The sequence below is a fragment of the Vicia villosa genome, unplaced genomic scaffold (assembly GCF_029867415.1).
Source record: "Vicia villosa cultivar HV-30 ecotype Madison, WI unplaced genomic scaffold, Vvil1.0 ctg.005758F_1_1, whole genome shotgun sequence".
In the NCBI taxonomy this organism is placed as follows: Eukaryota; Viridiplantae; Streptophyta; class Magnoliopsida; order Fabales; family Fabaceae; genus Vicia; species Vicia villosa.
Genome location: NW_026706676.1, coordinates 25,133 through 37,576, shown reverse-complemented (window position 1 = coordinate 37,576; position 12,444 = coordinate 25,133). Strand labels below are relative to the sequence as shown.

The 12,444-nt window shown below is 34.2% G+C and overlaps 1 long non-coding RNA gene across 5 annotated transcripts; it reads left to right on the top strand.

Moving 5' to 3' along the window:
- The first annotated feature begins 7,167 nt into the window (after positions 1-7,167).
- On the top strand, positions 7,168-12,191 carry LOC131642752 (uncharacterized). 5 transcript variants are annotated; one of them, XR_009295991.1, is made up of 7 exons: positions 7,168-7,558; positions 7,671-7,784; positions 8,746-8,857; positions 8,952-9,044; positions 10,234-10,859; positions 10,965-11,011; positions 11,189-12,191. It is a non-coding gene; the product is annotated as an uncharacterized LOC131642752 (long non-coding RNA). The 5 variants fall into 5 exon arrangements; XR_009295989.1 differs by having other exon boundaries at positions 7,671-8,857; positions 10,234-10,359; positions 10,731-10,859; positions 11,189-12,187; XR_009295990.1 differs by having other exon boundaries at positions 7,671-8,857; positions 10,234-10,393; positions 10,756-10,859; positions 11,189-12,187.
- The last annotated feature ends 253 nt before the right edge of the window (positions 12,192-12,444 follow it).

Sequence of the window (12,444 nt, the reverse complement as noted above, 5' to 3'; positions counted from 1 at the left end):
CTCTACAACTCCATTTTGCTGTGGAGTTCTAGGGCAAGAGAAATCATGGGCAATACCATTTTCTTTGAAGAACTCCTCAAAGAATATTCTCAAATTCACCACCATGATCACTTCTGACCTTTATGATTTTGCACTCCTTCTCAAATTGAATCTGAGTGCAGAATTCAAAGAACACTGAATGAGACTCATCTTTGTGTTTTAAGAACTTTACCCATGTCCAACGGCTATAATCATCTACGATGACTAATCCATATTTCTTCCCTTTGACAGATGCTGTTTTGATAGGTCTAAACAGATCAATGTGCAGAAGTTCTAACGGCCTTGAGGAAGAGACAACATTCTTAGATTTGAATGCAGGTTTGGAGAACTTGCCCTTCTGACATGCTTCACAAAGAGCATCTGATTTGTATTTTAGATTTGGGAGTCCTCTGACCAGATTTAGTTTGTTAATCTGAGAAATCTTTCTCAAACTAGCATGTCCTAATCTTCTGTGCCAGACCCATTGCTCTTCAGAAACAGACATAAGGCAAGTCACCTTCTGCTTCTCAAGATCTGAAAGATCAATCTTATAAATGTTGTTCTTTCTCTTGCCTGTAAATAGGATTGAGTCATCCTTCTGACTTACATCCTTGCAAGACTTTTGATTAAAGATTATGTCATAACCATTGTCACTTAATTGACTTATGGACAATAAGTTATGGGCTAATCCTTCTACAAGAAGTACATTAGTTATGGAAGGAGAGTTACCAATACTTATGGTTCCAGAGCCAATTATCTTGCCCTTCTGATCTCCTCCAAACTTGACTTCTCCACCAGACTTAAGCACCAGGTCTTGGAACATAGACCTTCTTCCCGTCATGTGTCGCGAGCACCCAGAGTCCAGGTACCATGACATTTTGTGCTTTGTTTTCTTTGCTGCTAAGGATATCTGCAATAGAAATTATCTTCTCCTTAGGTACCCACAATTTCTTGGGTCCTTTCTTGTTAGTTTTCCTCAAGTTCTGATTGAACTTGGGTTTAGCATGATAAGTAACAGGAGGAACAGCATGATATTCTTTAGGTTTGGCAGCATGATATTTTTTTTGGTTGTGTCACATGCTTCTTGGTGTGTGTAGTGTTAAAGCTTTTGGCATGTGAAGTGAGCCTAATATCATGTGAGTGGCCATATTTGAACTGATCATACAATGGCTTGTATGTGATTTTCAAATCATCAACAGGTTCAAATTTGTGTGGGGTATCACCCTCATAGCCAACGCCAATCCTTTTGTTTCTAGAAACACCATATATCATAGAAGCAAGATGACTTCTGCCAATACTTCTAGATAGAAACTTTCTGAAGCTCGAGTCATATTCTTTCAGAATATGATTGAGGCTAGGAATGGATTTTTCTGATTCAGAAGGAGATCCAACATCTTTGGATAATTTTAAAACTTTTTCCTTCAGTTTAGAATTTTCCATCTCCAGCTTCTTAGTTTCAAATTTAAATAGCTTTTTCAGCTTTTTGTATTTGATACTAAGATGAGCCTTGAGTTCCAGAAGTTCAGTTAAACTGGAAACTAACTCTTCTCTAGATAGTTCAGAAAATACCTCTTCAGAATCTGATTCTGATGTAGATTCTGATCCATCATCCACTGTGGCCATCAGTGCAATATTTGCCTGCTCACCTTCAGAGTCTGATTCTGATTCTGATTCTGAATCATCCCATGTTGCCATAAGACCTTTCTTCTTATGAAACTTCTTCTTGGGATTCTCCTTCTGAAGTTTTGGACATTCATTCTTGAAGTGTCCAGGCTCATTGCACTCATAGCAGATGACCTTCTTCTTGTTAGATCTTCTTCCTCCAGAAGATTCTCCTCTTTCAGGGTTCTTTGAACTTCTGAAGCTCTTGAACTTCCTTTTCTTGCTCTTCCAGAGTTGGTTTACCCTTCTGGAGATCATGGATAATTCATCTTCTTCTTCTGATTTTGATTCTTCATAATCTACTTCTTCAGCCTGAAAAGCGTTAGTGCATTTTTTATAATTAGATTTTAATGCAATAGACTTACCTTTGTTCTGAGGTTCATTAGCATCCAGCTCAATTTCATGACTCCTCAGAGCACTGATCAATTCTTCAAGAGAGACTTCATTCAGATTCTTGGCAATTTTGAAAGTAGTCACCATAGGACCCCATCTTATTGGCAAGCTTCTGATGATCTTCTTGACATGATCAACCCTTGTGTATCCCTTGTCAAGAACTCTTAATCCAGCAGTTAGCGTTTGAAATCTTGAGAACATCTTCTCAATATTTTCATCATCCTCCATCTTGAAGGCTTCATACTTCTGGATCAAGGCAAGAGCTTTAGTCTCCTTGACTAGGGCATTTCCTTCATGGGTCATTTTCAATGACTCATATATATCATAGGCAGTTTCCATGTTAGATATCTTCTCATATTCAGCATGAGAGATAGCATTCAGCAAAACAGTCCTACACTTATGATGATTTTTGAATTGCTTCTTTTGATCATCATTCAATTCTTGTCTTGTAAGCTTTACACCAGTAGCTTTCACTGGATGTTTGGAACCATCCATCAGAAGATCCCATAAGTCACCATCTAGACCAAGGAAGTAACTTTCTAGTTTGTCTTTCTAGTATTCAAAGTTTTCACCATCAAATACTGGTGGTCTAGTATAACCATCGTTACCATTTCCATTGTTTTGCTCAATAGAGCAAGATGTAGATGTATGAGTTGGATCTTCACCAGCCATCTTGGACCTTAGAACCGGCGCTCTGATGCCAATTGAAGGATAGAAAAACACTTAGAAAGGGGGGTTTGAATAAGTGTAGCTTTAAAACTTGTAAGATAAAAACAATTTGCACAATGATTTTTATCCTGGTTCGTTGTTAACTAAACTACTCCAATCCACCCCCTTGGAGTGATTTTTATCCGGTTCTAAAGCATTGCATTTAATGTTTCACTTTTTTGTCAACTACCTCGAGCCTTGCTTTCGCTGTGTCTATTGACATTGCCTTTAATAGCTACTAACGTTCCTTTTGTCAGTCAGCGTAGCCTGCCATCTTGTACTTGCTTCTGATCTGATGTTTGTATAAACAACGTTTGAATATCATCAGAGTCAAACAGCTTGGTGCAGAGCATCTTCTTGTCTTCTGACCTTGAAGTGCTTCTTAGCGTGATACCATGAGAACTTTAGTGCTTCTGCTTCTGATCTCAAGTCCTTCTGATGCTTCCATAGACCATGTTCTGATTCTGCTTGACCATCTTCTGATGTCTTGCCAGACCATGTTCTGATGTTGCATGCTGAACCTTCTGAGTCAGTGCTTCTTGCGCTGATTTTGTGCATACTCTTTATATGATTCCTGAAATAGAAATTGCATAGGATTAGAGTACCACATTATCTCATACAAAATTCATATACATTGTTATCATCAAAACTAAGAATATTGATCAGAACAAATCTTGTTCTAACAAGCTGAAATGCAAAATCTAGATATAGATATGAGGCTGAAAGTAAAGGCTGGTATATAGAATACATTGTGCAATTGAAACTTATCATCAAATATATTGGAACCAGAATAATATGCAAATAAAGAGGTGCCATTAGGTAAATGAATGCTAACATGACTAATAGATTGAATAGCTGAAAAATTGTGAATAAAAGGACAAACATGGTGGGATGCGCCAGAATCCAATATCCAAGAAGATTCATGATGTAAGAGATTACCTGTAGGTGCTATACCTGATATCACAGCAACCTCAAAAGCATTGGCCTTGTAAGTTGAAGTATCCTTCCTTGGAGAGCGATAATTCTTTATCTGGTGTAAAGGTAGATTTGGAATCGGAACCAGGAGTCTTGGAGTTCTTGGAAGGATAACCTGGAGGGAAACCGTGCTTGAAGTAGCAGTTTTCAATTGTATGGTTCGTTTTGCTACAGTTAGTGCATAACATAGGTGTTTTTTAGTATGGTTTGCCTTTGGGTTTAGGGTTGGAATTGGCAGCAAGAATAGTGGGATTGGTAGAAGGGAGGGATGAAGAAGAGGGTGTTTGTTGCTGTGCTATCAAAGAATAAACTTTTCTTATGTTGGGAAGAGGATCAAGAAGAATAATTTGCGTGCGAATGTTATGATAGGTGTCGTTTAAACCTTTCAGAAAGCAAGTCACATACTCCATGTGCTTGTAGCTTCGCACAACCTTAGCTAAGTCACATGTGCAAGGTGTTTGACATGAACAGGATGGGGTAGGACGCAGATCCTCGAGTTCGTCCCAAAGAATCTTTAGATCGGTGAAGTATGTGGAAAGAGATCGATCCTCTTGCTGAATGGAATGTAAATCATGTAAGAGATCTGAGAAACGGAAATGATTACCTTTCGTGAATCTTTTTCTGAGATCTTCCCAAAGATCAAAAGTAAAATCAAAGCAGATGGTGCTTTGTGCAATATGCGGCGAGAGAATGCGGTTAATCCAGGAAAGAACCATGCTATTGGCGCAATCCCAAAGCTCGAAATCAGAGTTTGTTGGAGATGGTCTGGGAAGAGTACCATTGATGAAGGAGATCTTGTTCTTGGAGGTTAACGCGCGCCGCATAGATTTGCTCCAATTGTGATAATTGTTATCATCCAATGGAGGAGCAACAATGGTGGCACCTGGGTTTTCTCCAGGATGCAAGTAATACAGATTTCTTGGATTGAGACTCGGATCATCGGATTTTGTTGGAGGATCGGTAACTTTAGGTCTTTCTTCATTAGAAGAAGAAGACATGATGATGTATGAAGAAAGAACGAAAGAAAGATGGTGATGATGATGAATGCGGAAGATGAAATTGGGAATTTAGGGTTTATTCATTGATACCATATTGCAATAGCATAGGTGATGAAGGAGAAAGCCATTTGGCGGCAAAACAGAATTTTAAATGTAAACTGAATGTCAAATGATATTATTCCATAATGAATATTACAAGCAATGGGCCATATATATACAGCAAAGTAGCAAGACCCAATATACAAGTTATAGCCCATAGACTAAAGGAATACAAAGGCCCATAACTCTAATATATCTTATACTCCACACCCAACATATATTATACACCTCAAAAGTCTTTGTCTCTAGCAAAAGGTTATAAAGGTCCTGTCCAAGTTCAAAAATAACATAAAGGGAACCTTTGGTTCCATCCTTAAAGTCAAGAAAGTATTTTTTTTCGAGTTCTTGAATCAAACTTTATTTTATTAACTTGTAAAGTAGATATACAACTCAAGCAACCAAAGACATTAAACTGAATAAGATAAGGATGAGCCTTAAAAACAAACTCATTAAGGACTTTAAGTTTTAAAAAGAGAGTTAGAAGTCTACTGATATATGGACTATGTTGGCCATAAAAATTTCATATAATTAAAGGAATGTGAGAATAAAGGGATAAAGATCTGGTTACATTTAAGATGCATTGCTGTTTTCTTTCAACTGCCCTATTTGGTTGGAGATTTTTCAACACAATATTTTCGTGTATAAAGATAGGAAACCAAACATGAAAAGTTTGATAACATTATCACTACAATGTATGAAAGAAAGTTGTTTTCAAAGGGTTTGTAAACTTGTAACAGAAACAAAGATTGTCAGGAACTTGTGTCCAATATGAAAGGTTCTCAAGTGATTTCTGTAAAAAGTAGAATTAATTATTTTGCTTATAGTTTAGTTAAGCTATCAAAAGTTGATGGTTGTAGAACATGGTTGGGGCATGTCCCAATTCAGCCAAATAGAAATGATGTAAATCCTTTGTTTTATGTCATCTATTGAAGTTGTTTGCTGAAAAAAAAAAAATTAGACAATTGGTGCTACAACTAGCTAATTTAGTAACATAAATTAAATTGAAATGAAGGTTGGAAAATACTTGATTTACCTGCGGAATTTCCTGCGGAAAACTTTCCGCAGGTATACCTGCGGATTTTCTTGCGACTTTATTAAATATATTAAATTTTCCTGCGGATAACGAATTGGCAGAAAATTCCGCAGAAATACCTGCGGAATTTACTGCGGAGTAAATATTTCCAACAAAATAGCTAACTTTATTAAAATATCCGCAGGTAAATTCGCAGGAAAGGTTTCTGCGGATTTTGCTGCGGAGTTCTGTCACAATAAAACTAAACAACACAAAATCCCCAGGTAATTCCGCAGGAAAGTTTCCTGCGGATTTTGCTGCAAGTTTGGCCTATTTAAATTTTTCTAAAAATAATTGTAATTTTTGTTTAAATTTTTCAATTATATATTAAAAACTTTCCTTATAAATTATTTTTACTATTTTTGGTTGGAATTAAATAATAGCTAATATATATGTATATATTTTTTTCTTAATATATTTATTTTATTGATCAATATAAAAATACTTTTATGTTTAATTTTTTATTTTGAATTAATTTTTTTTATAATTATTTAGTGTGAAAATATTTATTAATTATAAGTGAATTAGTGTGTATGTGTAAAATTGGGGAGAAAAAGTAGAGTGCAACCGTATTCTTCCCCTAATTTATCTTGATTATTTTATTAATTTTAAGTTAGATTGATTATAAACTTAGGTGATTTATGTGAATTTGTTGTCTAATAATTTATTTTCAAATTTGTTTATTCATCGGTTTGTAGTGAAATTTTACTTTGAGTTTTTAACTTTTACATTGTTTGGGACCTTTTTAATTCTCGCTGATTTAAAATTATTTTAAATAAATATTTAATCTCATTTATTTAATATACATTTTATTTTATAGTGAATTATATTGGTTTTCTTTATTATAAAGTTAAAATATTATTAAATAATTTTAAATTTATAAATTATTTTAACTATTTTATTGAAGCATGGAAAAAATTTATTAATATATTATTACCAATTAAAGTTAAGAGACTATTTTCTCTTATTATTCTATTTAGATTCAGATGTTCGTATTAAAATTAATTTTTATAAATAAAGGGTTAGTAAATAAATAATTAAAATATTTTGAAATTTATAATTTCTCTATTAGTTTTTAGGTGTGCTTAAAATTATATAATTGATAATTTGATAATTTGATTTACTATATTATTTTGTAGAAAAATAAATAGTTATTCATTTGTTTTGTATTTTTAAATTTTTAAATTAAATGAGTTTAAAGGTTAGAAAATTTGGACTTAAATTCAACTTGGTCCATTTTTGCCTTTAGCATTTTCTTTTCCATTTTCTATTATGCAGAAACACGTGAATACACTCTATTCTCTTCCTTCTCTCTGAAAACCCTAGCGCCGCCGCCGAACCACCTTTTTCATCTCCCTCCGGCCACCGCACCTCTAATCGATGAAAGGAGCTTATTTTCGTGCTCATCATCACGTGACCTTCAATTTGAACCAATTGGATTTTTGTTTTTGACAAAGTCATTTCCGGCCACTTCGGCCTTTTCTGCTCCATTTAGCTCATCCTTTCATGTGGTTGTTGTTGAGTATCGTTTGTAGAAACTCCTCCTTCACCTTCGTTCTCTCGCCGCGAAACAATTGGTACAATAACAAGCCATCGTCGGACTTTTGGTCGTTGTGGTCTTCTCTATCCTTGGGTAAGTACTCTTTTTGTTCATCTAAGAATTATTATTATTGTTTGAAGATTCAGGTTTTGGTTTATACTGTTAGAAATTTGATGAAATTGTTTATGATGTGGGAATGTTGTAGTTTACATTATCAGATATTCACGCCCAGCAAGTTTCCTGGCAATGCTGATTTTCACTTGTTCAAGGAGGGAGTGTGCCAGGGGAGGGAAATCTTGACACCGTGTAGCTTGAAAATGTAATTTGTTTATTATTAGTGATCTGCTTTTGTTTTTAAGGGATACATATTGGGTGATTTGGTATATATGTGCTCTTGTGGATTTTATTTAATCAAGTTTATTCTTGCTTATGCTGACCTGAGAATTTAGAAACTTAACTTTTTTAAAGAATATCAATGAGTACTTGTTTTATCTTGCTTGTTAACTTGCAGTAGTTTCCATAATTCCTATTGTTTGAGTCATAGTTTAGTTAACTATGTAGTTTTTAACAGTGGCATCCAAGCATTTTATTAGACATTTTATTAGACTTAAGAATATCAAGATATGTTTAATTATTCAACTTATGTTTTAAAATGGAACATGCAGAGATGTCTTAGGAACAAGTTTGGATGTTGTGTAATCTGTTATACATCACAGTATTTTCTACAATTAGGCATTTAATGTATTTATAGTGTAGTTATAATTGTTGTAATTTATGGTTATTCAGGATTAATAGTGGAGAGTGAGTCGTGTTAATGGAATAAATGTTTCTTAATTGGCATATCAAACATGGTTTGCCTAAAAAAGTTGGTTATTACTAATAGTGAGCATTAGAGCATCACATTAATTCTTGCCTTGATGTTAATAACTTGATGTTCAGCATGTGGTCTGTGAGTTATTTACAATCTTGCTGGAGATGTATCTGAAATGCTCAAAACATTTAACTGTTTTTCTGCATTAGTTAGTGAAATTTTGGAATTCATCATGACAGCATCTATTTCCATTTTGAATAATTTGTTTTAATTGCTCCAGTGCTTCCCTTTGCTACTATCATTTATTTGGTGTAATTGATGAATATTAAGTGGCAGCAGCTTCTGATGGCCAGTGTTAATGTTTTTGTTAGAAACTAGGAATCCATAATGATGTGGCAGTGTTAAGTTTATGCAGTTGTTTGTTGCATTCAGTTAGTGTGGATTAACCTCATCTTTAAGGGTTTTTTAGATTTACTTTGGCATTATTGTCAAGATATACACTCTCAAGACCATTATTGTCATGTTTCGCTCGCAAGTGAAAACCACAACCTTGCTCTAATTTATCTAGGGAACGCAAGCAGGTATTTGTTGTTTTTTGTTTGATTCGTGCCTTTATTTCTTCGTGATTTGTGTTTTTGACTTTTGTTTTGTTTTGATTGTGGGATTTTATTTTAGGCTTACCAAGTGGAATTGGAGTCTTTGGCTGTGAAACTAGACGAAAGCAAACTTGCATATAGGCATCAAGTTATAGCTCAAAAATACTTGCAGGTAAAACTTCTGGAGCACTATCGGTATAGCTAATGACAAAGTTTGGGTGACAAGGAATTTTACTTGTTGAATTATTGAGTATTTATTAAAAGCCTGTGTTTTCTTGATGGACTGGTATGGTAAATACTTAGTTACATTCTCTTATAATCTATGAAGCACGGGTACTAGAAACTAGAAACACGACACCGACTACACACTTATGATTATGTTCTATTTCAAATACTTAGTTTTTGTGTTTCAAATTTTAAGGAACATGAGGATCCTTAAACTATTTGGGTGTTTGGGCCGGGAAGGAAAATCTGGATGGTGTGAAACTTGAAGGGAGTGTTTATCTTCATCCTTATTTTTGGGGTGTGGATCCAATTGGGTCTGAATCGGGTCGAGGTGAGTTTGTTGAAAAGGTTCATAACTTATGGCGATTTTCGTGTCCGACCACGACAGGATCCGATGATCCGTTGATTAATCCGGCTAAGGATCCGAATTTGGGGAGTTTGGGTTTTAAGAGAGTGCTTGTTTGTGTTGCTGAGAAAGATTTGTTGAAGGATAGAGGTTGGTATTATAAAGAGTCGCTTGAGAAAATTGGTTGGGGTGGTGTTGTTGAAGTTGTTGAGACAAAAGATGAGGATCATGTTTTTCACAACCTGTGAGAATGCTGCAGATTTGCTTAATCGAGTTGTTTCCTTCATCAAAAAGGCTTGAAAATGGTATGTTTTTAAATAAGGGTGGAATGGAAGTGGAATAGTATTATAGACATAGAGTACTGTTTTATGTGTTTTTTATGTTATCCTTTAGTTTTTTATTCGTCAGGTTATGCATTCCTGCTGGCTTGTATTCTCTATCTAGTGAAGACAAGTTATTTGGTTCTATATCTTCTTCCACTATTGTTTTTCTGTTGTTATACACCTATTGTTGTCACGGAATAAAAACTTGTCATTTGGTTGAGAAATCTTCATTGTTCACTTTCACGTGTACATTTTTTTCCTCTCCAATTAAAAGTCTACATATTAGGGGGCATCAAATTTCCCTCTCAGCCTTGCGTGTTAAATTTGAATATGGATAGTCATTCCTTTTACTAGATAACATTTTAGTGTATTCTGAGGCTAAGGATGAACTTGTTAATACGCACTTAAGTAATTAATCAAATTTTAATTTTAATTGTTGAACTAATATTTGTGTAATTAATTAACAGGAGCTGTTGTATGCTCTCAATGCAAAGGTGATGGAGTTAACTCTGTTGATTTTTTCAATGGACTCTTTAAAGCTAGTACCGACAATTGAGATGGGAGGTGTGTGGATAGTTCATCAACACTGAAAGGTGGATAATGTTCTTCACCGCAAAAACTTGCTTGGTATTGTTTAGATTAGCTTTTAGATTATATAAGTGTGTCTGGTGTATACTTGATTTTAAAATATTAAAAGTGCTTGAGTATACTTGATTTCATTCACCCGAGCCGAGGTCTAAACACATTTCAGTTGTCGGTGTTTTATGCCTTTCAACCTGTTTAGTTGAATAAACTAGAATGAGATGATTATATGGTTTAATCCAGCAGGTGGAGAATCTCATACTTCAAGTTCTTATATGACGAGATGATTATATGGTTTCAACCTGTTTTGACATAGTTATCTTTTCCTCTTTTAGATTGTCTCTATTTCTAAAAGTTTTTTTGTTGTATTTTTGTGCTGAAGAATTATAGTGTTTCTGAATATATAGCTTAAAGGGAGTATATGCCCATGGACATCTGTACAACATCAACATCTCAGCCATGTGAAATTCCTAGCTCATATGTGATAACTTTGGAAGGGCATACTTCAGAGGTGAACTAATTCATTAATGCTTCTTGTTTGTCAAGTCTTTAGATTTGTTTTCTTATGTGAATTCAAGCTCTTTTGTTAACAAAAGCCCATTTACCATCCTATTAGGTTTGTGCTTGTGCATGGAGTCCTACAGGATCCCTTCTTGCATCATGGTGTGTATTTTCTTCACAAATTTTTTGGGCATAGATTAAGTATTATATTGTGCACAATATCTTGCACAGTTTATTGAAAACTAAAGGAAACTAAGCATAGATGAGATGACAATCATCTTTTTCTTTTATTCTGAAACATGTTTTAAAGAATATTTTATTTTTATTACTTTAACTTAGGTCTGGGGATTCAACAGCTCGTATTTGGACGATAGATGAAGGGAGATGCAAATCTACTTTCAGGAGTTACCCTTCTAATGTATTGGTGTTGCCACACCTTAGGGGTACAAACAACGAAAAGAGTAAGGATGTCACTACACTTGATTGGAATGTGAGTACAGTGGCATATGGTGATTTAAATCCATGATGATTACTGATAGTGACTTCAAGTTCCTCTCTAGTTTTCTGTTTTTTCACATCCATTTCTATCTTTTGGTTACCCGTTGGAGTTGTCTTGAGCAGAACAATTTTGTGGGAAAAATGATGTATTAGGATAATTTTCTGTTTTTTCACATCCATTTCTATCTTTTGGTTACCCTTCTAATGTTTTTTCAAGTTCCTCTTATTGTTCAATGAATTTGTCTTATTTAAGTTCAAAACATTTTAATTTATAATTTTATTTTTACATTATGGTTATTTTAATATATAATTTATATTGTTCTACAAAGTTATTAAATTTTTTTTTAATTTGAGATAGAAATTACCTGCGGATTTACCTGCGGAACTTCCTGCCGAAAATATTACCCACGAAGGTTTTAGCTGGGGACATAAAACCGCAGGAAAATCCGCAGGAAACGTGTTTCCTGCGGAAATTTAACTAAAATCCGCAGGTAAATAGAGTATTTCTAGTAGTGATAAAGCACCTTCTTTACTTTTGTAAAATAATTTAGTATCATAAAGAATCGGAATGATAATTCTCTAATTCATCCCAAAACACCTTTAAATGTGTGAAATTAATAAAAATAAAAAGAAAAACATCAAAAGTAACTTACAAAATTTGTAGATATCTTTTTGAATTTCTAAAAGTCGGAAAATGTCACTCTACGATAGAAAATTGAGATTTTTCTAAAGAATTTTGCAATTGATTCCATGCAAAAACCATTGTGATGCATCAATGCAGGACTTTAGTTCAGATGCAAGTAATAAAGGTTTACATAATTTATCGAAAAATCAGAAAAAAAAAATTGTTTGCCAATTGCCATGATAGGCAATACACGAGGAGAACATGAAAATGTAAAGAAAAAGAAATGATAAATTATGACGAAACGGTGGAAAATCGTAGAGAAGGAAACGGTAACCTGAGCTTAGCCATTACATAATAAGAGAATTTTATCTACATTCTTTCTTAATGAATGGTTTCATTAATAAAACTGTGTACACCATTGGTGTGTTTACCCATTAAATGCATTCATTGAAAGAATTTTAACATCATTCTT